The 25,156-nt window shown below is 44.8% G+C and overlaps 1 long non-coding RNA gene across 1 annotated transcript in view; it reads right to left on the bottom strand.

Moving 5' to 3' along the window:
- Positions 1 to 369: 369 nt before the first annotated feature.
- Positions 370 to 25,156, bottom strand: part of LOC142295663 (uncharacterized) — a 65,452-nt gene continuing 40,665 nt past the window's right edge. The window contains exons 3-4 of the long non-coding RNA XR_012751512.1: positions 12,747 to 12,824; positions 370 to 525 (exon numbers count right to left, since the gene is read on the bottom strand). This is a non-coding gene — a long non-coding RNA (uncharacterized LOC142295663). The remainder of the gene's footprint in view (positions 526 to 12,746; positions 12,825 to 25,156) is intronic.

Below are 25,156 nucleotides of genomic sequence, written 5' to 3'. Positions count from 1 at the left end.
TGATATCATCATGGAGGATAGAAAAGTATTCAGCGGCTCCTGTGAAGCTCTAGTGAGCTCCATGCCCAAGAGAGTTAAGGCAGTGATTGAAAATAATGGAGGCCACACAAAAGTTGACATTTGGGCACAATTTGTTCATTTTCACTTAGGGGTGTACTCCCTTTTGTTGTCAGTGGTTTAGACAGTAATGGCTGTGTGTTGAGTTATTTAGAGGGCACCAAATTTACACTGTTATACAAGCTGCACACTGACACTGTACATTGTATCACAGTGTCAGATCTTCAGTGTTATCACATAAAAAGCTATAAAATATTTACAAAAACGTGAGGAGTGTACTCACTTTTGTCATATACTGTATTATAGTCTGGTCTATCATTCCCATTCTCGGCCTTATGTAGTTTCCTGAACAATCTGAGATGGGCTTTAAATTATTCATTTAATTGTTTCCATGAAAAGTCAGAACATTTTAGTAATCTGCATTTATCTGGTTCTGCTTGTACTGTTCAGGGTGTGCGTCCTCAGTCTCTAAAATAATTGATAATAAAGTCTCAGAGTTACTCATAATAAACACTTTGTACTGTGCTAAACTAGGCAGTGATTAAGACATCACTCAACAATTCAGGAAAAGTAAGGCCCTGACATGTAGAAAGAAAAAGTTATTGCCCTGCCGTGACTTGTTGGAGAAATAGGTGCAATGGCGTGAGTACTGGTAATGATTCTGGAACTGTTGGTAGAAGTTGTGGGAGGTATAGTAAATACACTGGAAAATATAAAGGTACTGCTGTGAGTAGACACAAATAAGGAATTTGGTTCAGCTCACCACTCCAAAGCAGGTATCTCCAACTTCTGGTCTGGTGCATGGAAAAAGTGGTTTGGCTTCCACAGCTGAATATCAGTCACATCAGGAGTAGGAGGGGAGGAGAGAAGATCCAGCACCGACGTAATAAACAATTCTTTATTCAAAATTCATAAAAAAGGTAATTCCAACCAAGTGCAGAATATATTTATGCTTGACGCGTTTTGGAGAAAGTAGACTCCTTATTCATAAGCAACATAAGGTTATGTTGCTTATGAATAAGGAGTCTACTTTCTCCGAAACGTGTCAAACATGAATATATTCTGCACTTGGTTGGAATTACCTTTTTATGAATTTTGAATAAAGAATTTTTTATTACGTCGGTGCTGGATCTTCTCTCCTCCCCTCCTCCTCTTGCTGTGAGTAGAGCCTGACTGGGAAATGCCAAGTAAGCATGGTCCGGCACTGGGCGGCATCGGCCCACAAAACGTTCAACTGTATTGGAGTTTTCAGGGTACAGATACTATTAAAGGGAATCTGTCACCAGGTTTTGCCCCCTAATCTGAGAGCAGCATAACGTCGGGGCAGAGATCCTGATTCCAGCGATCTCTCCTCTCACTGTATCTCTCCTGGGTCCAAACAGGCCTCCTCCGTTCTAGTGGATGTTATGATAAAGATTCCCCCTGCAATGCCGAAGTCATCCCTGGTTGGGGATTTAGGTCTCTACTAGGCCGCGGGGGCCAGTCTTAAGGCTGCTTTACACGCAGCGACATCGCTAGCGATGTCGCTAGTGAAAGCACCCGCCCCCGTCGTTTGTGCGTCACGGGCAAATCGCTGCCCGTGGCGCACAATATCGCCAGTACCCCTCACACTAACTTACCTTCCCAGCGACGTCGCTGTGGACGGCGAACCACCTCTTTTCTAAGGGTGCGGTTCGTGCGGCGTCACAGCGACGTCACACGCCAGGCGTCAAATAGAAGCGGAGGGGCGGAGAGCAGCTGCATTATCGACACGCCCACCTCATTGCCAGAGGACACAGGAACGCTGTTTTTCGTCGTTCCCGGGGTGTCACACGTAGCGATGTGTGCTGCGTCAGGAACGACGAACAACCTAACTCCACAATGACCAACGAGATTTTGAAAATGAACGACATGTCAACGATCAACGATAAGGTGAGTATTTTTGATCGTTAACTGTCGCTCAGAGCTGTTACACGCAATGACATCGCTAACTATGCCGAATGTGCATCACGATTTCCGTGACCCCGACGACATATCGTTAGATATGTCGTTGCGTGTAAAGCCACCTTTAGGGCTCAGGGTAGGCTGCAGGCAGACATGAGGACTTCTATGGAGGGTAGCAAGGTTCTATATGTGTTAATGGAGGACATATTTCAGGCCTATGTTTAGGGGAGTCCTAATGCAGATTAAAGGTTCCAGATTCATATATTCCGCAGAACAAAAAGTGTTTTTTCTCACAAATGGTACTATCTGCAGGCATGATACAGACGTTTAGGGGGTAAGTAAAATAATTTGCTTGCTGTGGGGTGTTAGGATGGTGGAGCTTGTTGAAAACACGTCTGCTCCATGTCCTGCCAGGTAAGAATCGTCATCATTACCCCTATAAAGTGTAACTGTTGTTTCATAATTCGCAGCAGACGTCTGCTTCCCTTTTCTTTCCCCTGCCCTCTCCATAGAATCTTATAAACAATATACCAACAAAAACCAAAAAGAAAAAACTCCTAAAAAGATACTTTATTCTAATCGATATTAAAATTTATGAATATAAAACACTGCTCATCCATGATTACTACAGTGATACATTACAGTGGGTGTGATAGGGTGATAGATCCGATTGGTGGGGACAGTGTTGATTGTTTACTGTTCTCAGGGTAGGGGCAACACTAATAGTTGCACTAATTAACTCAAATATGTCGATACGTGGATTGGGGGATAAACTATCTATCCCTCCCTATCTCCTACCTACCAGCGGAGGTGCACCATAAATTATTGGGTACCCCCCGCTCCACGTCGTCTCTCCCTAATATCTCCCTTCAAACTAGTCAGTCAGATCCGGGAGACCCACCACCAAGGAAATGTGCAAGTAGTCACAGTAGGTTAAGGTAATTTGATATATTACAGCTTTTTATAGATGTTAAATGGATCTCAGATCAAAAATTGGTTCATATATACATATGGATATAAAGTCCCAGCAGGGAATGACTTATCTGCCGAGACCATCCAGTATTCTATCCCGACGCGTTTCCCCCCTATATTTTTTCTAGGGGTTCATCAGGGGAATGATCCGGATTAGATCTCTAGGAAAAATAACATATCCATGACATAATATCTTGTTCTATTCCAATAAACCATACGGTGCTCATCAAGCTGTGGAACTACTGATATTAGCATATAAAAGGGGACATACCTTATATCTTAGTAACTGACGGTCACAACGACAGTGTGGCATCAACCGCCCATAAAAGGTCATTCAGTCTGTAGTGAAACGCTGCTCTCAATATTCTGCAGGTCCCATAATAACAGCTATCAAAAATAACATATCCATGATATACTCTCTTGTTCTATTCCAATAAGCTATAAGGTTCTCAACAAACTATGGGACTACCAATATTACCATAGGAAAGGGGACATACCTTATATCTTAGTAACTGACGGTCACAAAGGCAGTGTGGCATCAATCGCCCATAATAGGGTATTCAATCTGTAGGGAAACGCCGCTTTTAATGTCCTGCAGCTCCCGTAGTATCAGCTATCATATCATACAGCTTCCCTTCTCCTTCACTGTCTTATATGTACTTTGGAAACTTATAGTTCCCGCCTCCCAGTATCGCGCCGGAAGTGCTAGATGTATCACTTCCGTATCAGCTCACTGGGACTGTATCGTGACGCGCCATGGCGATCAACCGGAAGTGATCCGGAGATCACTTCCGTAGCTGCGCAGTATGGTGCGTTCCATGAAGTGCTAGCCGGAAATAGTCATCCAGCGTCACTTCCGGTATGCGTTTTTTCTATTCCTCCCCATATTCTACGTGCCGCAATGCCTCACTGGAAGCAGTCGATGACATCACTTCCAGTGTGCGGCTCCTCTATGTATCCCCACATATGCTGCATACAATAGTTCCTGGTCAGAAATAGTTAGTGTTATTCGCGTAATCTCAATGAGAACCTATATCTAATTGCACAAATATGAGTTAAATGTATAGATAAGAATACTGACAGCAGATATTACTGTCAGTCAATACAACAACAAAATTGTCGAATATTAGCCTGGCTACATTTGTACTTATAATACCTCTCGGGTATAGCATTATAACCTCATTTGATACTCTTAGATGAAGCTGGTGTAACTAAGAACCTCGTTAAGTCCATTTGGACTAACTGTTTCAAGTAGGAATGTCCACCGTGCCTCTCTCTGAAGGATTTTAATATCCCAATTCCCTTTCCTGCTTGGCCTCGGGACAACTTCGATTCCCTGGAATCGTATGCTCTTTAGATCTCCTCCGTGACACATATTTACATGCCTCGCTATAGGCGTATCACGTTTGTGAATTATGTCACCCACGTGTTCTCCTATACGGACACGTAATTGACGTTTTGTCTTGCCGATGTAACTAAGCGGGCATGTACAAGTACATCTATATACTAAGCCCTCCGTCCGGCAGTTCGTAAAGTCCCTAATATGAAAGACTCTGCCCAATTGGTGATTACTGAAGGTTTTATTCTGGTCAATGTAGGGGCAAAACTTGCAGGACCCACACCTAAAAGTCCCGTGAGGCTTTCTTTCTAGCCATGATCCTGGTGCTTTTTCTGCCACATAGTGGCTATGGACCACAAAGTCTTTGATGGTTTTGCCTCTTCTGTAAGTAACACTCGGGTGGGGTGTGATGTACTCACAGATATCTGGGTCTGATCTTAATATCCCCCAATGTCGTCTTAGTATATGCATGATCTTGCTATTTTCATCATCATAAGAGCCAATCAGTCTAGTGATCTTTTCTTGTTCAGGTTTAGGCTTAGGGGCTAGCAGTGTGGCCCTCTTTTGGCCCCAAGCAGATCTAAAGGCTGTCTGAATAACGTGTTCAGGGTACCCCCTTTCTCTAAAATTATCTCCAAGCCCAACTGCCCTCTGTTGGAAATCATGTAGCGAGGAGCAGTTTCTCCTAAACCGGAGAAACTGCCCCTTCGGAATGCCCCTACGTAGGGTCTCAGGATGGTGACTCTGCCACCTAAGCAAACTATTTGTTGCCGTTGGCTTGCGATAGACTGTCGTCCCCAAGGTACCATCAATGTTTTTCGTCAGGAGGATGTCTAGGAACGGCAGTCTATCACCTCCCACCTCACATGTAAACTTGAGTCCAAAGCTGTTAATATTTAGGTGTGCTACAAACTTCAGGAAAGATGCTGCATCCCCCTTCCAGAGGACGAGGATGTCATCTATATAACGCCCCCAGAAGATAATCTGGGGGGTCCACGTGACATCCTCGTCCCCAAAAACCACAGCATCCTCCCACCAGCCCAGGTATATGTTTGCAAAAGTGGGAGCACAAGGGCTCCCCATTGCAGTATCCCTGAGCTGGTGGTAGAACTTGTTATGGAAGGTAAAGTAGTTGTGAGTAAGCACAAAGGTGAGAAGTTTGATTATGAAGCAGTTATGTTCTCTATATTGTACCCCTCTTGTCTCCAAGAAATGTTCAACTGCTCTGATGCCATTATCATGTGGTATACAACTATACAGTTGTTCAACATCAATTGATGCAAGGATAGTATCCTCGTCAATATGTATACCATCTAGTTTACTCAGCAGATCTGATGTATCTCTGATGAAAGAGGGCTGTATGTTCACAAACTCCCTCAGGACTTTGTCCAAGTAAATACTGGGGTTTTGGCCCATAGCATCAATACCTGACACTATGGGCCGTCCCCTCAGGGGATGTATCCCCTTATGGATCTTCGGTGTGGAGTAAAAAGTCGCTATTGTCACATCCTTTGGGGCCAGGAAATCCATTTCATCCTTAGAGATGAGAGTCAACTCAAACCCTTCCTGCACGATTTCAGTAAGGGCTATCTTAAACTCGGATGTAGGATCTCCAGATAGAACCGCATACGTGGCTTTATCTGAAAGCAGTTGGAGGCACATAGAGCGATATTGTTCCGTATTCATAATCACAATATTGCCCCCCTTATCGGAGGGCTTTATTGTTATGGCTTTATTATGGTCAAGGGACAGAAGGGCCTCTCTTTCTCTATGTGTGAGATTACTTTTGTTACTGGTTAGTCCAGGTCTTATTTTACGTATCTCCTTTGTCACCAGTGATGCAAAGATGTCAATACTTGTGCATTCAGTAGGAGGAGGCATCTTCCTATTCTTAGGTTTCAGGTTGGTGAATGGACCAACCCCCTTATCTGTCCTGTCAATTTCTGATAAACTTGCCAATAGTCTGACGTCTGGGAGCATACCAGGGGATATCCCCAGCCTCTGACACTCATTCAAATCATTATGCCTAAAGTGCTTCCTCCATCTGAGCTTCCTCAGAAACAGTTCAAGGTCTTTGACCCAGACAAAAGAATCAAAACGTGTAGTGGGAACGAATGATAGACCATAGCCAAGGACCCTCTCTTCCATTTCAGACAGTCTATAGTCGGATAGGTTGACAATATGTTGACCGTCCGTTTGGCCTCCATTTGCCATTTTTTGGCCTTTCTGTTGTGTCTTTTTCGGAAGGGATACGGGTCCCTCATCCCTAAAAAATTGTTCTGATGTACAAAAGAGGCTGGTGGTCCAAAAGAAGAGGAGGATTCTGAACCCGAGGTATGTGCTCCTCGTTGGTCCTGATTTCCATAGTGATTTTTGTTCTCCCCCAAGGTACCACATCCTCTGATCCCACCACGTCCAGTAGACTGTGTACCTCCCCTAGATCTGTTTTGACCTCTCTCTCTCGATCTACTCTCAGAGTCTGAAAGGTCCGAGGACGATATGTCGCCTCCTCCTTCTGTAAGGTTATAGGCCCTTCTCTGCTTAAAATCTTCCAGATCCCTAATGAAATGTTTATGTTTACGGCTCTTAAGGTTTTGTTGATATTTCTCTACTGCACCTTGTAGAGCCAATTCCTTGATCTGGAAGTCAGAGTCGGTATTAAATTTCAGGGCCTCTTCTCTGAGGGTAGTGAGAGTCTTATTGGTCTCCTCAAATTTCTTTTTTTCCTCTTCTAGGAGGATATTCATGAAGCGGAGTGAGGAGGCCACACACTCCTCCTCCCACCTCTTGAGGAGAAGGGGGGTCCTTACTCTTTCTGCTGGAATTAGATTGATTCTCAATCCTCTGGGCACTATATTATTTTTTATATAGTGTTCCAGGGATTGTAGTTCCCACCAACTTTTTGCGTTGTCTATATATGCTGTTTGTAACTCAGAGAACACCACTCTGAGATTTCTATTTGTTGGGTTTGTGTCAAGGTTTTTGTCGGAAAACACCTCTTCAGCATCGCTGAGCCATCTATTGCTATTTAGAGGTCCCGAGAGGAAGCTGGCCATGTCAATATATTTATAACCAAAACAAACATATAGTGATAGGAGTAAATGTGAACAAAAACCAAAAAGAAAAAACTCCTAAAAAGATACTTTATTCTAATCGATATTAAAATTTATGAATATAAAACACTGCTCATCCATGATTACTACAGTGATACATTACAGTGGGTGTGATAGGGTGATAGATCCGATTGGTGGGGACAGTGTTGATTGTTTACTGTTCTCAGGGTAGGGGCAACACTAATAGTTGCACTAATTAACTCAAATATGTCGATACGTGGATTGGGGGATAAACTATCTATCCCTCCCTATCTCCTACCTACCAGCGGAGGTGCACCATAAATTATTGGGTACCCCCCGCTCCACGTCGTCTCTCCATAATATCTCCCTTCAAACTAGTCAGTCAGATCCGGGAGACCCACCACCAAGGAAATGTGCAAATAGTCACAGTAGGTTAAGGTAATTTGATATATTACAGCTTTTTATAGATGTTAAATGGATCTCAGATCAAAAATTGGTTCATATATACATATGGATATAAAGTCCCAGCAGGGAATGACTTATCTGCCGAGACCATCCAGTATTCTATCCCGACGCGTTTCCCCCCTATATTTTTTCTAGGGGTTCATCAGGGGAATGATCCGGATTAGATCTCTAGGAAAAATAACATATCCATGACATAATATCTTGTTCTATTCCAATAAACCATACGGTGCTCATCAAGCTGTGGAACTACTGATATTAGCATATAAAATGTATCACTGTAGTAATCATGGATGAGCAGTGTTTTATATTCATAAATTTTAATATCGATTAGAATAAAGTATCTTTTTAGGAGTTTTTTCTTTTTGGTTTTTGTTCACATTTACTCCTATCACTATATGTTTGTTTTGGTTATAAACAATATACCAACAAAGGTTATGGACCTACGCGTTTTGGCAAAGCCTTATTCATGGATATTTACAAAATAAATAGCCTTTGCCGAAACGCGTAGGTCCATAACCTTTCTTGGTAACTTGTTTATGTCATGTTGCGAATTTTAAAGGTGATAATCAATGTGATGTTTTATTCAGCATACCAGATGGCTATTCTTTTATGTGTGTCTCTAAATTTAATAAAAATTGTCATATGAACAAAAAATATTGCTAAAAATGGATAAGAAAAATACATTAAGTACTTTATTGTATAGGTAGTCCAAAAAATGTAACGTTTCGACCCCAGTATTTGGGTCTTCATCAGTCACAATAGAGTCTTGTACAATGATATGCCATTAGGATGGTGGTATTGTCAAAAATCGCCTTGCGATTTATAAAAAAAATCAGACTGCTGAAATGTATAGATGTGATGGCACGGTATAGCAGAGCATCTTACACATTGAAGAAGTGCGCCTTTCTCCACTATACCGCGCCATCACATCGATACATTCTGATTTATTTATAAATTGCGAGGTGATTTTTTTCCAATACCACCATCCTAATGGCATAACCCTGTACAAGAATCTATGGAGTCTGATGAAGACCCAAATACAAGGGTCGAGACGTTTCATTTTTTGGACTGCCTATACAATAAAATCCTTATATTAATTTTGGTGTGCCACGTTCTCTTTTTATCTATTGACGGTTTTGCCCCATATTTTGAAGTGTGCCATAAACCTTATTCTACTGACTTACACAATAGTTCATTTCAGACATTCCCTTTAAGAGGATTCAAAGTCTGTATTTTTGGCAGTTTGGTATCTGCATTAATTTAGGAGGGGGTCTAATAGTTAAGAGGATCCATATTTATTTAAGGGTTCAGGGGTTATCTTTTCATTTGTTGACAAGTTCTGGGGTTCTGTATTTATTAAAGGAGTCTTTAAATCCACAAAGGAGATAATAGTCCGGCATCATTACCTAACACGCACCTAGCTCCATTTTATAAATCTCCAAGAGAAAAAGGCAAAGTCAATATAACACCGGACTCAAGCAGGGAGGTGATCCACTTGGCAATCAGCACAGTAATCCAAATCCAACAAGAAAGGAAATAAAAACCGGTGGCACTCACCCTTCTTAACAATCTTCTTTTATTTTATCCAATGATAAAAAACATACAGTAGGGGGATGTCAAAGATGCAGGGCGAGTTGGGGGTGATGGTGACCGTTTCGCGTACCTCGGCGCTTTGTCGGGTCCTTTATGTTTTTTATCGTTGGAGGAAATAAAACGATTTTTATGAAGGTTGAGTGCCACCGGTTTTTCTTTCTTTCCTCGTTGGATTAGAGGAGTCTTTCGTTTGGTCTGTATTAGTTATGGGGTCTGATCTGGCATCTGTATTTGGATTATGATGGAGGAGGTCAGGTGCATTTCATGTTTCACCAGACATCAGATTAGGGGAGCTTCTATATGAGAGGGCCAGACAAAGCACACTGCTTTATATGATTTTGGTGATCTCATTGAATAGGGAGTTTTTCCCTTGGACACCAGCACTATTTGGGTCTGCAGTGTGCTATTTATCATCAGGATCCCCTCTTTGAATCAGCCATCAGGCTACAGAGGGTTTTTCTGAACCACCATTGTAGTTTACTATTGGCCTCCTGAGGAACCCACTTCTGGGAGAAACGCGTTGAGGCTTGAAATTACTATTTTATTCATATCAATGAGATAAGTTTTTGAATTTTCCTCCCTACTGTCCACCTGCCACACGAATTTATTTGTTGCACTTATCTTAGGCACTGCACCTTTTTTCCGGCAGGGACTTCAGGGGCAGCAGGGAAAGTTGTCGCGGAGTGGGGGCGCCACATCGCATTTTTAGGGTGCCAACCCCCGCTGTAAGGCTGTGTGCACACGTTGCGTTTTTTACCGCGGAAACGCTGCGTTTTGAACCGCAGCGTTTCAGTGGCAAATTGCATGCGTTCAGCTTTCCCAGCAAAGTGTATGGGAAAGCTGAAAAATCAGTGCACACGCTGCGTTTCTAAACGCAGCGTTTTTGATGCCAAAAATCGGTGCGGAAAGAAAAGCAGCATGTCACTTCTTTTGTGCGTTGTGGCTGCGTTCTCTCCCCCATTGAAATCAATGATGTGGGGTCAGAACGCAGCTACACCGCAGTGACCTGCTTTTTTGTTGCGGTCCGCGGGCTTTGTCGGCACGCCAGAACGCAGGCATTTACCTGGAAGTGAGGTCAAGAGGTTTCCTGTTGACCTCACTTCCTGGCAAAGTTCAGGAAAGCCCCCGGTGTCGCCAAAGTGCCCGCCCCGACCCAACAAAATCCAACATGGCCGCGTGCACAGTAGCGCACCGGCCGCCCTGCTCCTATGTTATCTGTCGCATGTGCCTTGAGACATGCGACAGAAAAATGCACCCAGGCCCTGCCCGTTCGCCCCAATTCCCCCCGGTGTCATACATACCTGTCCGGTCGCAGCGCTGATCCCCCGCGGCTCCCTCCTCCTTCACAGCAGACGCCGGCTGGTCACATGTGCCGAGCAGCTGACAGCCAGCACTGTGTTCAGTGTGAGCTGTGCTGGCTGCTCGGCACTCTGCAGCTGTGACCTGGGGAGAGTGGGTGCAGATTTTTGCACCCACTCTCCTCAAATGGAGGGTCTGCCCTCCTAGAAAATGGGGGATACGTTCCCTGAACGTGCCCCCATATTCTAGAAGGTCCAGAGCCGATGTGGGACATCCAAATGGATTTCTGCGGACCCATTTTTTTTTATTAAATTGGAGAACAAGGGAATGATTTGGGGAGTGTTTTTTCTAATAAAAAATTTTTTGTTGTCTTTTTTTGCTTTTGTTTACTGTCAATTAGTTATGTCGGGTGTCTGATAGACGCCGTGACATCACTAATTGCTGGGCTTGATGCCAGGTGACATTACACATCTGGTATCAACCCCATTTATTACCCCGTTTGCCAACGCACCAGGGCGCGGGATGAGTTGGGGCGAAGCGCCAGGATTGGCGCATCTAATGGATGCGCCACTTCTGGGGCGGCTGTGGCCTGCTATTTTTAGGCTGGGAAGAGTCCAATAACCATGGCTCTTCCCACCCTGAGAATACCAGACCTCAGCTGTCAGCTTCACCTTGGCTGGTGATCTAATTTGGGGGGACCCCATGTTATTTTTTTTTTTATTATTTTTATTTATAATTAAAAAAAAAAAACCTGGGGAGCCCTCCAAATTGATCACCAGACAAGATGAAGCTGCCAGCTGTGGTTTGCAGGCTACAGCTGTCTGCTTTACCCTGACTGGCTATCAAAAATAGGGGGGACCCCACGCCATTTTTTTTTTTTTGTTTTTGTGATAAAAACTAGGCTAGGCACCCTTTAGTGCCACATGAAAGGTACTAAAGGTGCCAGCTTAGAATATGCAGGGGGGGCTGGGACGTTGTATATATATTTGACCTCCATTGACGCTTTTTAGGCTGGATGCCCACAATCGGGGTTTGCAGCGTTTTGGGCGCAGAGTGTTTTCCCTGCGTCCATGACGCTGCGTTGTGCAGTAGAAGCACAGTGGAAGGATTTTTAGAAATCTCAGGCCCACTGTGCTTCTTTTCTCTGCAGCATAAACCGACCTGTGAAGCAGCTTCCCGAGCCTCAGCATGTCAATTTATGCTGCGTAGATGAGTGTTCTCTGCAGGTAGAATAGAGCTCCACAGCAGCCTGAACCCAAATCGTGGGCATGGGCAGCTGCGTTCTCCCGTGGGAAACACTCACATCTCTGCAGGAAGGCTGACACTGTGTACTAGACGCCGTGTCGCTGGATCATGGCCACATAGCCCAACAGTGAGAATATTGTTGCTACAGCTACATTTTGGGGGAAGTAGCTGTGGATTCAAAATGATTAATATACTCCTGAATAAAATCCTTGAGGGGTGCAGATTCCAAAATGGGGTCACTAGGTACCCAAGTCTTAAAAAACGCACCTAAAAAAACGCATGAAAAACGCATGCGTTTTCGATGCGTTGTTTCTCAAAAAGCATTGTTTACAATTCTCCCCTCTGCCAGAGGGTGCGTTTTTTTCCGCGCGGAAAAAAAAGTAACGTGTGCACATACCCTAAGGCAGTGCACAGATAGGTGCAGCTATTGAGGGCCAGCAATCTATCCTGTGCACTTTTAGTAAGCACGGTGTGGTTTTAAGTGATTTAATAAAGTATTTAAATTTTATAGGGATAGTCTATGTGCACGCATTTCATGTTTCACCAGACATCAGATTAGGGGAGCTTCTATATGAGAGGGCCAGACAAAGCACACTGCTTTATATGACAATTTTCAGAATCTCCCTGACATTCTTTTCCAAAAGTTGTCAATTCTGATGTACATATACCACGTGTAAATGATTGTGAAAAATTGTTTGTTTCATGAAACGTGGCACTATACACCAGGTCCTGCCTCGTTAATCCAAACCATGTGTTATTTTTTACATTTCTAATTTTACCTTATCACATCACACAGCCAGTAAAGTAAAATTACTTCCTTGATCTTCCGGTTTCCTCCTGTGATGTACGTCCATTCCCTGGAAACAAGATGGAAATTAAAATTCCAGCCACACGTCCGCCGCAGCTGTTTGGAAAATGTTTCCTATTTACACATTTGGTGTGAAAAAGGGGAAAGAGAAATCTTATAATAGCTGTAATGAAATGTTCCTCAGGGATTTGAAAGGTAGACCCAGTGAATGTATGGTGTAGTTCACCTTCAGGAGTCATTTTATACTTCTCATGTGGAGGGAATAAATTGAAAAGTAACTTTGTAGATGTTTTACTTTTCTAATCTTGTACTGAGTCCAAGATATAATAATTCTATAGTCTAATCTATTTGAGAACTGTATTCACACTTCTGAGCTCAAACATTACAGCCCTCCCTGCTTGTTCAGTGTTAATACTTAGCTTAAAGGGCGTCTGTAAGTATAGAATGACTGTAGAAAACAAGCACAGGTACTCGGAGCATCATGGCGGGGCCAAATATTTAAGTGTACCTTCCCATCTGCTTACTTTCCCTATATCTCCACCCCCACCCCCCTTTTTGATTGACAGCAATAGAGCTGGAGACAGATGGAAAACAAGCAGGTGGGAAGGAGCAGTTAAATATTTGGTCACGCCATGGTGCACCAAACTCCTGTGCTTGGTTTGTACAGTCATTCTGTGATGAAAAACTCTCTTTAATCAAAGGATTGTCAATCTGAGTAGTGTAGTCAACTATAGTATAGTAATTTTGTCATGCTGACTGTGGGATAGCGAGGAACCAGGCCTACTAAGCTGTCCCTCATGCTAGGGGCCCTATGCTATCCCTATTCTCAGGCATACCCTTAAAGATGGGGATGCCTGAGTCTCCTTCCTGGCCCTGTTCCTGACCAGTCGAGATCTGTTTTCTCCTCCCTTTCACCCCTGGGAGGAACGGGACAGGAGTGTAATAAAAGTCACAGATATATAGTGTGTCCACCCATATCCTGTCCACCGCTATTAACATGAGAACGGCGGCAACTATAGGCATAGAAGTGGTGTCTAGGTATAGTAAAGTAGCCATGCGCTACGCAATGAAACCACCTATGGCGCCACCTGGTGGAAAACAACGGAGTTAGTATTTTTAGCTCAAAAACGGAACAAGATGGAGAAAAAAAGTGAATTACAAAGTTGTAGGGCATCATCAGTTCAATACGAATCAACACCTTGCATACAGAAATGCTATGATTAGAATATATACAACTCACAAGGCTGCGAACATGAAGCGATGCCTCATGGAGACCTTCCTACAAGTCATTGGGTATGGTGGCCTCCACGCTCACCTGACCTGACCCCATTGGACTTCTTTCTGTGAGGTCACATCAATCAGCAGGTGTATGCGACCCATCCACCAACATTGCAGGATCTACGACGACGTATCACAGATGCTTGTGCAAACGTGTCACCTACCATATTGCACAACGTGCAGCAAGATACAGTATGCTGTCCAGAGTCCAGATGTGCATTGCAGCTGATGGTGGCCACTTTGAGCATCAAAGTTAAATGAGTGCCATATGCGTGACCAGCATTCAATGTTATGGGGGGGGGGGGTCATGGGTTTCATATCATAGCATTTCTGTATGCAAGGTGTCGATTCATATTGAATTAATGATGCCCTACAATTTTTTTAATTCACTTTTTTTCCTCTATCTTAGCAGATAGCAGAGAAACCATTGGGCAAAGTGTCAGAATCAGCAATGTGAAAAGAGCCCAGCGCAGCCATGACAGTCGGCTAAGTTTGTGCAAAACTCCGTGTGACAAATTTAAAGTAAACACATGCTAACCCACCTAATATTTAGCCCAAAACATACATAAAACTGAAGAAATAATTTTTTTGCAATGAATTTGGTGGTATTTGCCACCAATTAGTCTAATAACTTCTTAAACTTACAGAGAAGGAGAACCCTGAACCAAAAATAAATACAATTTTAAATAAAGGATTTTTTCTGTGTTTTGTCTTTTATTGCTTTTCGCTTACAGATTTTTAATAGGGGGGTCTCATAGATGCCTGCCATTACTCATCTAGGGCTTAGTGGCAGCTGTGAGCTGTCATTAATCCCATATTATCTCGACTGCCACTGCACCAGGACAATCGGGAAGAGCTGGAGTAAGTTCCGGGATCGTCATATCGATTGGATGCGACAATTCTGGATGGTGGTAGGCTGCTATTTTTTAGGATGGGGGGGGCCAATAACCATAGGTCCTGTCCAACCTGAGAATACCAGCCCGCAGTTGTCGGCTTTATCATGGCTGGGTTTAAAAATTGGGGGAGGTGTGTGCTGCACACTGATTTTTGTAAATTATCTATTTAAATAATTTAAAAGAAAGTCACATGCAGTCACTCTTATTTTTATATAAATTTATAGAGAACATTGGCACTCACCAGTTCTTGCTGTGCAGAGGATTCTTTATTTAATTGTGCAGGTTCAGACCAGCTGAAGCACTGAATGAAAGTGCGAAACGGCCGTCGTCTGACGTGTCGGGTGGTCCATTCTCTCCCCGCCAGCCCCACGTATGTAACCTCCACAATTAAATAAAGAATCCTCTGCATAGCAAGAACTGGTGAGTGCCATTTTCTCTATAAATTTATGTGGCTATATCTCTTCTAAAAATGAGCACCCCAGAGCAGCACCGACATTTGCTTGTTTGCTATAGACATTGATCACACAGCAGGAGAACAAGTGTGTGGAGCAGTGCCCCAGATTCTCTTCTAACCTTTTGAAGACTCTTATTTTTATACACAGCCAAGATAAGCAAACTGCTGGGGGCTGAGGCCTGTAGCCATATGCTTTATCTGTGCTAGGTATGACAATATGGGGGTACCCTACGCCAATGTTTTAAATTTATTTTTACACTCTAGACACGTACACAGCGTCTGTGATTAAAAGCAGCCAGACACGCTGTCACACAGGGTGGGGACACGTCTCACTGCAACCAGAGATGTCGGGACAGCCAGTAGGTGGGGGAAGCAGTGCATATGTATGAAAGATAATGAGTGGCCCTAGCAGTAGCGTTACAGCAATGCAGGAGACTGGTAAGTATAACGAGTTGCTCTAATCCCCGACGGATTCTGGTCCCCGTATGGGGACCGGCGTCCGGGCAGATATCCGGAATGGAACTGTTTGGGGGTTTTTTTGTTTTTTGTTTGTTTTTTTTTAAACCTGGTTGGACCAGCCGATCCCATGTATCTGTGGGTCTGCCCATCACTAGTCACAACTCAACATGATCCTCGGCACTGTGATCTCAGACACCACTGGAAGAGCGCCGGTACGGGAGGTGAGATAGTCTTTATTATTTTACCTTGGAGATACATGTAGAATCAAAAGGGAATGTCCTGGTAGTGGACAACCCCTTTAATAATGCCTTTGTGTCCTTATGTATCACCCTCTCATTGCAAGTGTTGCTGTAAGCATTTCCCAGAATTCTTGTTGTTCTACATCTCCTGCATCTCGGGGCTATAGTCTGTTTTTCAATGTTAGCAGATTTGCTTTATCCGGCCTGAGAAAATATGTCTGTGTTTTGACATTTCTCAGACAGGCTACTGTCATTTTGAAGAAAATTACTCCAACAAGCAAAGAAAATAAAAAAGCAAAGGTGCCGTCCCATTTTCCAGCGAAATCCTGGAGGTCTGCTCGCAGGCTGCTGTCTCAGGATGGGTCTGTAAGGAGTTTAATCGGGTCTTTTCAAAGCTGTTGTTTTATATTCCACATTGTTTTGCTTTGGCACAAAGATACGCTGGCGCCTCTCGTCTGGCTACTTCCATTCTACTGAAAACAGGCAGTTTTTTCCTTCTTATCTCAAGAATCTGCCTGGGCATCGGATGATTTAAATTAAAACGATAATTTGCTGTCTACTTTTGGTTAATGCTTGGGTTACGCTGTTATTCTAGCTCCACAGAAAGGGGCTTCCCTGTGATAACATGTTGTAGATACAAAAACAATCAAGACCGCTTCTTTGGAAAATTCCTTACACTGTAACCTACCATACTTGTTAATAGGGCTTTGATCTTGGGCCTGGAAAAATATATTCCTTGAAATTTACAAAGTTGTTCTAAATGCATCAAAGCAGCCATGTGAAATCCACATGAGCATCAGAGACTCTGAAATTTCGTTTCACTCGATCAACAAATTTAAAATGATTTTAAAGCGTCATTCCATTTTTAATATTTTAGGTTATTTAATAGCTAAAACGAAATAATAACACAATTTCTTTTGCCCTATTTTTTTTTTAATTAAAACCAATTTATGATTAGACTATCTTAGTATGTACACAAAAAACATGAGTCCTACAAAGACTGTACAACACTTTAATGGGTTAAAGTTTAAATGCAATTAGAAGCTTAACAAAAAAGCTGAAAAAAAAATACATCACAGATTTATGGACCGCAAAATAGGGAATATTACAATAAATAATTAACAAGTGTGAGAGGGGACAATATAGAGAGGGGGCAGCATGTGAGAGGACAGAGTGGAAAAGGGGCAATATGGGGGGACATTATGGAGAGGTGGCATCAAGTGATGGACATTATTGAGGGACAGAATGAAGGGACTATATGGAGAGGGGGCAATGTTTGGGTATATATATATAGAAATATAGGCGATTAGAAATGAGCAAGCCGAGATTCAAATTAAGAAGATCTCTTAAATTTGGCAGGGAAATTCAATTTCGATTGAAGTTATTCAATGTTATTTGAAGGTTCTTTATTATGCTCTGGGGTCTCTCCAGACTTCAGAACATAATAAACATGGGGTGAAAAAAAACCTAAATAAATACCTCTCTGCCTACTTGTCCCACTATATCAGTCCGCCCTCCAGTGCTCGGCGCCTCCTCTTGCTACTTCTTCCTGAATCTTCACTTGGAGCCAAACTTCTGGTTCCTTGCTTAGGTATCATGATGCTCACCGCCTGAGGCATGCCATAGACCTCCAGTAACGTGAGTCAGATAATCTGAGGCCTACTTGGCAACAGAAACCCGACAGTGGATGAAGATTGTGAAAGAATCAAAAATAGACATAAGGGTGCTTTACACGCTGCGACATCGCTAACGATATATCGTCGAGGTCATGTCTTTAGTGACGCACATCCGGCGCCGTTAGCGACATCGCAGCGTGTGACACCAAGGAGCAACAATCAACGAGCGTAAAAACGTGAAAAATCGTTGTTCGTTGACATGTCACTCCTTTTCAAAATATCGTTGCTGCTGCAGGTACGATGTTGTTCGTCGTTCCTGCGGCAGCACACATCGCTATGTGTGACACCGCAGGAACGACGAACATCTCCTTACCTGCGTCCACCGGCAATGAGGAAGGAAGGAGGTGGGCGGCATGTTCCGGACGCTCATCTCCGCCACTCCTCTGCTATTGGACAGCTGCCGTGTGACGTCGCTGTGACGCCGCATGAACCACCCCTTTAGAAAGGAGGCGTATCGCCGGCCAGAGCGATGTCGCAGGGAAGGTAAATCCGTGTGATGGGTGTTAGCGATGTTGTGCACCACGGGCAGCGATTTGCCCGTGACGCACAACCGATGGGGGCGGATACGCTCGCTAGCAATATAGGTACCGATATCGCAGCGTGTAAAGTACCCTATAGACTATGGAACATCAGGCTGCACTCGCGAGACAAGTAACTGGTGAGTTCAGTATTATTTTTTTTTCACCATTTGCTCACTACAATTCTACAACTATTTTGATAAACTGGAGTGAATTGCAAAAAAATTTCATTTTTGAGAATTTTAAATTTTGTAAAATTCAATTCATATGAAAATCCCCTAAATAGATTATTTATTTCTAATAGATAGTGACATGAAGAATAAGAAAAGAAACAGCATAAATTCTTAAAACTATTCTTAAAACTTCAGTTTTTATATTAAACTATGTTTAATATAAAAACTGTCATTTATAGATTTAAACAATGAGTCATTCACTGATTATATCATTTTCTTTAAACGTTAATCAAAGTTACTTTCTAAATACTTGTTTCTCTGTTTTTGTTTTCTCTACCGATGTACATAGTTTCTTTCAAAATTGTACTGCCTGCCCTTGGACAAAGAATTCCCTATCTGCCCTCTGATATTTGACCGGAGACTGAGCTGAAATTGTAAAGGTTACTATTGATGATTAGAATTCTGGCAGAAGGAAGTCTGCATCTTTAGTTAGAATATTTGCTCACAACTTGTGGTTTCTTATAATTGAGACCATCATTTGTTGCCGGATTAGTAGTGTGACATATACTAACGGCGCCCAATGGACCCCACTTACAATGGGGTCTGTTCAGTTCAGTTGATTTGATGAAAAATCATGCAGCCCGCAGTGCTAATCTTCTCAGCAAATATGATGAAATGAATGACACAGGCTCCGAAACTCCATTACAAAAATGACCGAGGCCTTATCATACATGTGGGGCAATAAAAAGACACAATGTAGAAGATTTTCTACAGAATTCTGGCAAACACTGTACCCAAAAAGTGGAATACATGGTGTACACCAGTAGTTTCCAACCTTTCTTACCTTGAGTGCCACATTTAAATCTAAGAAAGGGTCGCAAGCCACATCCAGAGGACTCCCCTCCCTCTGAGCAGTGACATCCAGTTCCCGCTTCCCCCACAATAGTGACACCAACAACACCTATTATTGGTATAATGACAGCCAAAGCTTCCCTCAAACATAATACGGTGGAAATACACTGACAAGTAAAAAGGTAACAATGTTTTGAATTTTTGACTTTCAGGCTCCATATCTCACCATCCACTACAGCTTTGAGTGTGAGACTACCTACATTTTATAGACAATTATCTTGGCTATCTCACACATAAAATTGACTTGCAACTATTTAGCATGTGATTATTTATGCAGAGTCTTGTCATGTCACTGTATTGTTACTGTTTTTAGTGTTGAGCGAGTATGCTTGTCACTACTCGGTACTCGCACGAGTATCACTGTACTCGGGCTACTCGGCGGGGACCGAGTAATCTCACGATACTCGTGCTGTACTCGTGGTCTTCATCCCTGCATGTTGGCGCTCTTTTGAGAGCCAGCCCTCATGCAGGGATTGGCTGGCAGACCACTGCAATACCACAGCCCTGTTAGTTGTGGAATTGCAGTGATTGGCCGGCCTGCACAGCGTGACCGAGCCTTTATACCGGCGGGCGCGCTGTGCTCTCCTCACAGCCATCCAGACAGTCAGTGCAGGGAGAGTGTTGCTGCTTCAGGGAAAGGTTTGCGGCCCTTTATAGTTATTTCCGTAGCAGGGCTGCAAACAGTGTGACCAGAAGTCCTTGTCAGGACTATTGTAGTTGTATACAGGCAGGCAGGGTATAGCCAGGTCGGAGTACAGGAGCAGAGTCCTTCTCAGGACTATTGTTGCTGTATACAGGCAGGGTATAGCCAGGTCAGAATACAGGCTAGTGACCAGAAGAGTCCTTCTCAGGACTATTGTAGCTGTATACAGGCAGGCAGGCAGGCAGGCAGGGTATATAGCCATTCCTAGTGGTGACCGTATACCAGCCTTCATCATATCTGGGGCTGGTGTACACAGTCTAAAACAGTCCTGATAGTGTCAGACGTCTCAGTAATTGTCGCTCCTAAAAACCTGTTAGGTTCTTAGTGCGTCGGTGCGTGCATTTAAAAACCGCAAGTGTGTGCCTGTCGGTGGCAGCGTACAGGTGCACTTGTGTGCGTTTTGCACAAACTAGTATATAACGCACAAGTCTAGTGAATAATACACGTCAGTCAGCAGTGTCTGATAGTGTCAAACTTCTCAGTAATTGTCGCTCCTAAAAACCTGTTAGGTTCTTAGTGCGTCCGTGCTTGCATTTAAAAACCGCATGTGTGTGCCTGTCGGTGGCAGCGTACAGGTGCACTTGTGTGCGTTTTGCACAAACTTGGATATAACGCACAAGTCTAGTGTATAATACACGTCAGTCAGCAGTGTCTGATAGTGTCAAACTTCTCAGTAATTGTCGCTCCTAAAAACCTGTTAGGTTCTTACTGCGTCCGTGCTTGCATTTAAAAACCGCATGTGTGTGCCTGTCGGTGGCAGCGTACAGGTGCACTTGTGTGCGTTTTGCACAAACTTGGATATAACGCACAAGTCTAGTGAATATAATACACGTCAGTCAGCAGTGTCTGATAGTGTCAAACTTCTCAGTAATTGTCACTCCTAAAAACCTGTTAGGTTCTTAGTGCGTCCGTGCTTGCATTTAAAAACCGCACGTGTGTGCCTGTCGGTGGCAGCGTCCAGGTACACGTTTTGCACAAACTAGTATATAACGCACAAGTCTAGTGAATATAATACACGTCAGTCAGCAGTGTCTGATAGTGTCAAACTTCTCAGTAATTGTCGCTCCTAAAAACCTGTTAGGTTCTTAATGCGTCCGTGCTTGCATTTAAAAACCGCACGTGTGTGCCTGTCGGTGGCAGCGTACAGGTGCACTTGTGTGCGTTTTGCACAAACTTGGATATAACGCACAAGTCTAGTGAATACACGTCAGCACAGCATTGCAAAATGCGCAAGGGCGTTGGCAACGAACAAGGAAGTGGACGTGATGGTGGTGCAGGCAGAGGCCGAGGTCGTGGGCTAGCTCTAATTTCGCCACAACAAAGGGCCACATCTACTCGCTCGCACGTCCTGTCCCAAATTCTTGGGGACCGCAGCAGTACACCGCTCTTGAACCAAGACCAGTGTCAACAGGTTGTTAGTTGGATAGCGGATAATGCTTCCAGTCAGATTGGCACCACCACAAACACTCTGTCTTCCACACGGTCAAGTGTCAGTAGCTGTGATACTGCACCGCACATTTCAGAACCTGATCCTCCTTCCTACCACAAGGCTGAGTACACGTCCACGGACATTACTGATCCCACACTTGGACACTCGGAAGAGCTGTTCACGTTTCCATTCGCACATTCTGGCCTCTCGCCAGCTCCTGTTGAAGTGGGTCATGAGGAGATCGTATGTACAGATGCCCAAATATTTGAGCAGCCACGTTCTCACGAAGTTGGCAATGTGTCTCAACAAGGGGTGGACGATGATGAGACACAATTGTCAGGAAGTCAGGAGGAGGAGCAGGGTGCGGAAGAGGAAGACGACGTGGTGGATGATCCAGTAACTGACCCACCCTGGCAGGAGGATATGCAGAGCGAGGACAGCAGTGCACAGGGGGAGGGAGGCGTAGCATCCCAACAGGCAGTAAGAAGCAGGGTGGTGGCCCCAGGCAGAAGTCAGGCAACCGTTCCCCGGAACAACAACACGACACAAGGTGCCTGTACAAATGGTAGGTCTTCCCGAGTCTGGCAGTTTTTTAAGTTGGCTCCAGATGATTCTAAAAAGGACATTTGCAACACCTGCCATGCCAGCATCAGCAGGGGTACCAAAACTAGCAGCCTGACCACCACCAGCATGATCAGGCACATGTCAGCCAAGCACCCGACTTTGTGGGAGGTACAACAGAGTCGAGGAGCAGTGCTTGCTGATGTCACTGCTACGTCTTCGCTTGTTGTGCATGCGAGCCAATCCCCTGTCCATGCTGCCTGCGAACAAGCCTCCTCCGGCCCTGCACCTGTAGTTGCCTACGCAGAAATAACACCATCATCAAGCACGTCCTTGTCCCAGCGCAGGGCTCAGTTATCCATTCAGCAAACCTTTGAGCGCAGGCGCAAATACACTGCCAACGCCCCACATGCCACAGTTCTAAATGCTAACATTTCGCGACTGCTTACGCTGGAAATGTTGCCTTTTAGGCTGGTGGAGACAGAAGCATTCCGCGACCTGATGGCGGCAGCTGTCCCATGTTACTCGGTCCCCAGCCACCACTATTTCTCCCGGTGTGCCGTCCCCGCATTGCATAACCACGTGTCACAAAACATCACACGTGCCCTGAACAACGCTGTTTCAGCCAAAGTCCACCTAGCCACAGACACGTGGACAAGTGCTTGTGGGCAAGGCCGCTACATCTTGTTGACGGCACACTGGGTTAATATTGTGGAAGCTGGGACCCAGTCTGAGCAAGGGACGGAACACGTCCTTCCCACACCAAGGTTTGCATGCCCTACCTCAGTCAGGGTTTCACCCACACTCTACAGCTCCGGAATGTCATGCTCCTCAGCCTCATCCTCCTCCTGCCCATCCTCATCCACTTTACCCTCCACACCAGTCCCAAGCTGGAAGCACTGCAGCACTGCCTCGGCGAAGCGGCAACAGGCTGTGCTGAAGCTAATCTGCATAGGTGACAAACCCCACAATGTAGAAGAGGTGTGGACAGCTCTGAAACAGCAGGCAGATCACTGGCTCACACCTCTGAACCTAAAGCCAGGAAATGTCGTGTGTGACAATGGCCGGAACCTGGTGGCGGCTTTGAGGCGAGGCCAGCTGACACATGTTCCATGCGTGGCCCATGTGCTCAACCTCGTGGTTCAGCGGTTTCTAAAGTCATACCCAGAGCTGTCTGCTGGTAAAAGTTCGCCGCCTGTCTGCACATTTTCGAAAGTCACCTACTGCTTCAGCCGGCCTTGCCGGCTTTCAGCACCGTTTGCATCTTCCGGCTCACAGACTGGTGTGTGATGTCCCCACGCGTTGGAATTCAACTCTGCACATGTTGGTCAGGATATGTGAGCAGAAGAGGGCAGTTGTTGAGTACCTGCATCACCTAAGCCGTCGGGAAATGGGTCAAACTCCACACATAACACATGAGGAGTGGAGATGGATGTCCGACCTATGTACCATCCTCCAAAACTTTGAGGACTCCACCAAGATGGTGAGTGGGGATGACGCCATTATTAGCGTCACCATACCGCTTCTCTGCCTTCTAAAACGGTCTCTGCTCAAAAACAAACATGATGCATTGCAGGCGGAGCGCGATGAGTTGGAGCAAGAAACAGTAGTGGGTGTGGGTGATAACACACAGCCGAGCCTCGTCTCATCACAACGTGCAGTAGAGGACTATGACGAGGAGGAGGATGAAGACATGGAGCAACTCTCCGGCCAAATTGAGGATATGACATGCACACCAGTCATATCCTCGGTTCAGCGTGGCTGGCCAGAGGACAGGGTAGATGAGGAGGAGGAGGAGGAGGAGGAGGAGGAGGAGGACAGCATGTTCAGTCATCGTGTTGGTCAGGATACTGAAGTACTGGCTGTTAAGAGTCTGGCGCACATGGCTGACTTTATGGTAAGCTGCCTGTCTCGTGACCCTCGCGTTAAGAACATCTTGGCCGACAATCATTACTGGTTGGTAACACTGTTAGACCCACGCTACAAGGAGAACTTTATGTCTCTTATTCCCGAGGCGGAGAGGTCAGCCAAAATGCAGCAGTTCCGGTAGGCCATAGTCACGGAAGTAGGCAAAGCATTCCCCTCACAAAACGCTAGCGGCATAGGTCAGGAATCAGTGGACAACCAAGGCGTACAGCCGAGAGGGGCACAAGTCCAATCCGCCAGAGGTAGGGGAACAGTCTTTAAGATGTGGGACAGTTTTCTCAGCCCCTCATGTACCACAGCCCCTGAGGTGCGGGAAAGTGCCACAAGAAATCCTAAGTTTGCCCAGATGCTCAAGGAGTACCTTGCAGATCGAACAACTGTACTCCGACATTCCTCTGTGCCTTACAATTATTGGGTATCCAAGCTGGACACGTGGCATGAATTGGCTCTCTACGCCTTGGAAGTCCTGGCCTGCCCTGCCGCTAGCGTTTTGTCAGAGCGTGTTTTTAGTGCCGCAGGTGGAATCATTACAGATAAACGCACCTGCCTGTCAACTGAAAATGCTGACAGGCTGACTCTGATCAAGATGAACAAGGGTTGGATTGGGCCAGACTTCACCACACCACCAGCAAATGAGAGCGGAATTTAAAGTTTGTAACGGGAATTTGCCATGTACCTCCACTCACCCATGGGTACACACTTCTGAACTTTGGATAATCGCTGGACTGCTCCTCCTTCTCCTCATGCGCCACCATGATGACCGTTACAATAGTTAGGCCGTTGTTTCAGGTATACCCCCAGTGGTAAATTTTTTCGCCCATTCTTTCAGAATGGACATTACAACGACAGGAGACCCGCTCCTTTGCAATGGGAACAATGTTTTGAGGCCCTCATGCACATCTCTATCCAGGGACAATGTGGAGCCTCCCAATTTTTTGCTGCCCTGCCAAAGGGCTATACTACAATAGACCCACTTCCTTACAATGGGCACTTCAGGTTTACAGGCCCTCATGCACGTCTCTATCCAGGGACAATGTGGAGCCTCCCAATTTTTGGCTGTCCTGCCAAAGGGCTATACTACAATAGACCCACTTCCTTACAATGGGCACTTCAGGTTTACAGGCCCTCATGCACGTCTCTATCCAGGGACAATGTGG

The sequence above is a fragment of the Anomaloglossus baeobatrachus genome, chromosome 3, assembly GCF_048569485.1.
Source record: "Anomaloglossus baeobatrachus isolate aAnoBae1 chromosome 3, aAnoBae1.hap1, whole genome shotgun sequence".
Taxonomy (NCBI): Eukaryota; Metazoa; Chordata; class Amphibia; order Anura; family Aromobatidae; genus Anomaloglossus; species Anomaloglossus baeobatrachus.
This window is presented reverse-complemented; position numbering and strand designations above follow the sequence as displayed.